The sequence below is a fragment of the Carya illinoinensis genome, chromosome 2 (genome assembly GCF_018687715.1).
Source record: "Carya illinoinensis cultivar Pawnee chromosome 2, C.illinoinensisPawnee_v1, whole genome shotgun sequence".
Classification (NCBI taxonomy): domain Eukaryota; kingdom Viridiplantae; phylum Streptophyta; class Magnoliopsida; order Fagales; family Juglandaceae; genus Carya; species Carya illinoinensis.
In genome coordinates, this window is record NC_056753.1 from 5,826,455 (window position 1) to 5,831,631 (window position 5,177).

A 5,177-nucleotide genomic window follows, 5' to 3' on the forward strand; every position below is an offset into this window, starting at 1 on the left:
AGACCTTGAGGATCAAGGTTCCAAGTAAAATCCTGGTAGCAGACCACGATTGTGTAGTTAAGCTAGCATGGCGGGAGAGGACCTGTCCAAGCTTTGGAAAGGACTCAACTTGATTGAGGAAGAAGAAGAACTAGTCAAGGTCTCAGACCAGGATATTCAGGTAGCGATTCAGAGAGGAACTAATTGCCTACTGGCAAAAGTCATCACTAATAGAAACTTCAGCAAAAAGGCTTTTCGATCAACCATGCCAGATGTATGGAGAGTGGGAGGCGAGGTGACGTTTACTGATTTAGGTAATAGTAGCTTCATCTTGGAGTTTGGAAAAATTACAGACAAGGAGAAAATACTTTAAGGAATGCCATGGACCTTCGATAGGAACCTTAAGATATCGATAGTAGGCTCCCCCCAGTGTAGTAAACTCCTCCCATAAACTATTTTGGGTTCAGCTCCATAACATTCCTTTCGTAGGTATGATGGGAGAATATGGCAAGCAGATCGGTTCACCTATAAGGAGAGTCATTAAAGTTGAGGTGGACAAGGAGGGCCAAGGATGGGGGCAATGTCTGAGAGTGTTAGTGGAGGTTGATCTCACAAAACCTCTGGTTAGAGGGAGATGGGTGTAGGTAGGGGAAAGGAAAATTTGCGCTGCCTTCAAGTATGAGTGGCTACAAAATTTTTGTCTCAGTTGTGGTATCATTATGCACCAAGAAAGGAGCTACAACTACCAGAGGAACCATGGGGAACAAATATCCCAATATGGTCCTTCGCTTTGAGCCAATATAGCCAGGAATTAATCAATGGCCGCCAAGGCCTATGAAGGAAGCTCACCTCTAAGAAGCCACCACCCAAAGGGGTAGAAACCAGACATGGCGGGGAAGAGAGGCAACACCATGCCTAGTATAATTGTATCTGAGGGAAGAGGCAAGACTTAATGTCAGGCAAACCAGAGGGAGATATGTACGCTGGTTCAAGTCTCCATGGAGGATGTCCCTGCAAAGTTGCAACCCTAGAGTAAAAGTCAACATAGTATGCTTACAGGTGAACTTCCTCTCTCCTCTAAAGTAGCAAAAAGCCACTTTTCACCTTTAGAAGGACCTTGTAAACCAGACTCTCCCACACTGCCAATATGAACTTTATCTCACTTTGGAAAGACTATAGATGTTGACATGGACCAAACTCCCATAGGATCAAAAGTCAGTTTTGACCCTACCCAACCTAACCCCTCCACCAAAGGTCCAAAAAGGCATGATAGAGCTACCCCTTTTCACCAACCCTCTATAGAGTACTCTAAAAAAACCAAAAAGGCCACCTAGAAAAGGAAAGCACGAGTCTCCTCCTCATCAAACCCTGACATACCTGATGCCCCAATAGAAACCAACTAAAAAAGAATCAATAGTAAAATATTGGGAGATATCGGAGATATCGCCACTGTCAATGCACCAAAAAGAACCAAAATTCAATCCCTATGTGTTGAGCTCCACCAAGAAAACAAGAATGATGCCAAAATGTCAATGGCATAGGCTGCAAGTCAGCCGTGCCAAAACCAATGAACATCATCAATTGGAACTGCCAAGGGTTTGGGAGCCCTCAGATAGTTAACTTCCTTAACCTCCTAGTTAAGGATAAGAGCCCATCCATGATCTTTCTCATGGAAACAAAGTGTGCAAGAGCAAGAGTGGAAGAAGTTACAAAGTTTTTTGGTCACTGTTACAACACCAAATTTGAGTTACGTGCAGTTCTTGAAGGTTTGATTATTTGTAAGCAACTTGGATATGAATCGGTTGACATTAAGTGTGATTCCTTGGTGGTGGTTTCCTGGATTTTAGCTAAAAGGTGTACAGTTTTATATCTTTGGGATTTTTGGGATAAGTTATTAATTTTTTTAGATGAGATGAATTTCTCTATTCTTCATTGTTTTCGAGAGGGTAATAACATTGCTGATTTTTTGGCAAAATGTGGTGCGTTGGGTGAGAATAATTTGTTTCGAGAGGTTGGTCAATTTCCACAAGAGTTAAGCGGTTTGTATAGGTTGGATAAGTAGGGTTTGGCTTTTATTTGTAGTAGTTAAAGTGTTGTGATTCGTTGGTATGGATTTATTTGTTGGGAGGGATTCTTTATTTCTTTTTGAAGGTTTTCCTCTGCCACAAGTGAGGCTTAATAAAGATTAGGATGTGTCATCCTCTTTTTCAAAAAAACAAAAACACTACTCTTTTGTGGGAACAATTATCTGCGTGTCATTTCCAACTAATAAGATGTCATCTTTGTACAAAGATCAAATCAAAAAACTCTTCCATGTATGTTTGACATACACACAATGGTCTTCTTCTAACATCTCAAAGTCAATTGAAATAATGGCCTCATAAAATTTGAAGTGCAATTGCCTAGACGTTTAAGGTCATAAATGGAATGTTTCAATTGCCATACTTTCTACTCTTGTCCCTTAACTTCAAAACTACAAGTTGATCTATAAAGATCTCCTTGTCTAGTTCTCTATTGAGAAATGTAGTTTTCACATCTATTTGGAAAAAATTCCAAATCTAAATGTGCAACTATAACTTGAATGACATAAATAGAAGCAAATCTCACCAGGGGAAAAATATATTTTTTTTTTTTCATAATCTATACCATCTTTGGGTATAGATTATGAGGGTGGTTGTCACAACCCAAATTTTTTTTTATTTGGCCCCAAGGTGCTTACCTAAGGTATGAGCACTTTGCTTCAATTGTGCTTTTACTAGCCGAGTGGTGAGTAATTGTATCCGTGATGCACACCTAATGGCGAGCACTTTGCTTGTGGTATTGCTCACCTATTGCACGAGCTTTATGCATGTATGTTCCTTGCCAAAATGGCGAGCACTACTCTCCTTATGTTGCTTGCTAAGTGGTGAGCAATTGAAACTTGCATTGCTTGCCTAGTGAAAGGCACTTTACTTGTATTATGCTCACCTACTGCACAAGCTCCAACCCCATGCATGTTCCTCACCAATATGGCGAGTACTATCATTCCTTACATTGTTCGCTGAGGGCAGGTAACTAAACCTCGTAATGCTTGCTTAGTGGCAAGCACTTTACCTGCAGTATTGCTTGCCTACTGCAAACGCTCTAACCCTCTATATGTTCTTCGTTGAGATAGATAGCACTATCGCTTCCAACAATGATGGCTGAGTGTAGAGTAACTGAATCTCGTAATACTCGCCTACCACCCAAGCATTATCCCTTCTTATGTTTCCTCACTAAGTTGGTGAGCACTATCTTTCCCTACATTACTCATCAAGTGGCGAGGACTCTTATTCCGCAATGCACACATGGTGGCAAATAGTTTGCACGAGTGGCTAATGGAAGCGAATATGTCAAGAAAATATTAACGAAAATCTATCCAAGAGAAGATTTGCATTCCTCCATTAGGCATTTGGATGTTGTTATCTACAATGATCATGGCCATCGTACTTGTAAAGTTTTCAATTGTGGTCTTACTATACAGTATTATCTGAAAAATAATAAGGGGAATGGGTGAGTTCAACAACTCAAAAAGTAAAAGTTAGTTCCCATAGGTGAACAAATGAGCAGAATATGATAAGCAATTTACAATGAGTAGATATTAGCATACAAATAATATAATAGTGCAACAATGGACAGATAGGCATTTAATATGTAGAAATGAGCTTTGATCCAAATGAAATATTACCAATAATTGCAGAAATTATTAATCCAAAATTAAATATAATTGAGCCATAATCATATGAAGTAGATACCAAATAATCCATCATATATCAATATGATGCACATTTGTTTCCTTTTTATCTTTGCCTCATCCCATATTTTCAAATTTTTCATTGATCATTGTTCAATATTCATGATATCTTGTAATATACATGCATGGTTTCCCCCACTTGGGTTGTGCGCCCTTTTCTCCCATTCATCACTGGACTTAGTGATCTTATGCAATGGGGAATGCATCCCCCAAGGATTATATCCACCATCATTGGACATATTATACTATCCCATAATTAGATTGGGTACCGATTTCAGCCACAAAACATCTCTATTGAATCTTTTAATTATAAAAATTATCCAAGATTTTCTCCATAATTCCATCAGCTTGATATAGAGACATACTTAAAGTAATACCATTTATGTGTGCATGCAACTTTTTATAGAGACATGCTTAGAGGAATATCGTTTGTATGGGCATGCACAAGTTAATGAGTTTTGGAAAAAGAACCCAAGTTTGCTAATTTTAATTATTTCCAATTATTTGAATAATTATCAAACATATGACGTAATGACAATTAGACATCATAGAAACAAATATGATTTCAATAGTTCGTCATGAATCTAAAACGAAATCAACAATAAATAGTTAGTTAGATCCATAATATCATAACATATAGTGAATCAAATAATCCACAAGTCTGTTCATAGAACAGGCATGCATAGCCCCCACTTACATTGATCAATAAATTTTAACAATCGAAGGAGTACATTACGCTCTTCTTTTCCCTTCCTCGCCTACTCTCACTAGCGCTCTCTTTTCTTTTCTTTCCTTGCCTACTCTCACTAGCACACCTACCTTCGTCGTTCCTTTTCTTTCCTCGCTAGTTTCACACCTCGCATTTTACTCTCACACTTTTCATTTTCTATTGCTCATAAGTTATCACCGGTCACCCTATTTATAAAGCCAGTTAGAAATTAAGGCTCATCCTCTGTTACACTAGTGTCTAGTCCTGATACCCTAGGTCATGGTAGCATGTCAGCATGCATCTTTTCTAGTATTGTCTCCAGTCTCTCTCTTCATGCGATCCATCATTCTTAGCATACATAGTCCCCCTATGTCTACACAACAGTAATTTACAGGCCACTAAAACTCTTCAACTTTCAAGTAAGTATGCCGAGCAAGTATGCTCGACATTTCCAAGGAAGTATTCCAAACAAGTATGCTTGGCCTTTTTTTAGCAATTATGCTCTCCATTTTCGAGCCATTATATATGCACGAAATCTCCGAGCATGAGCATGGAATCCAACGTATTTTTTTTAAAAAAAATAGAAAATTTAGAAACCAACATGAAAAATCTCACTTTTTAGTGGTAATGAACTTTCATCATGTTTTAAAAAGAGTATACAAGACTTGCATACTCAATAACTATATCTAACATTACACATTTTCTATACTTCTTCTC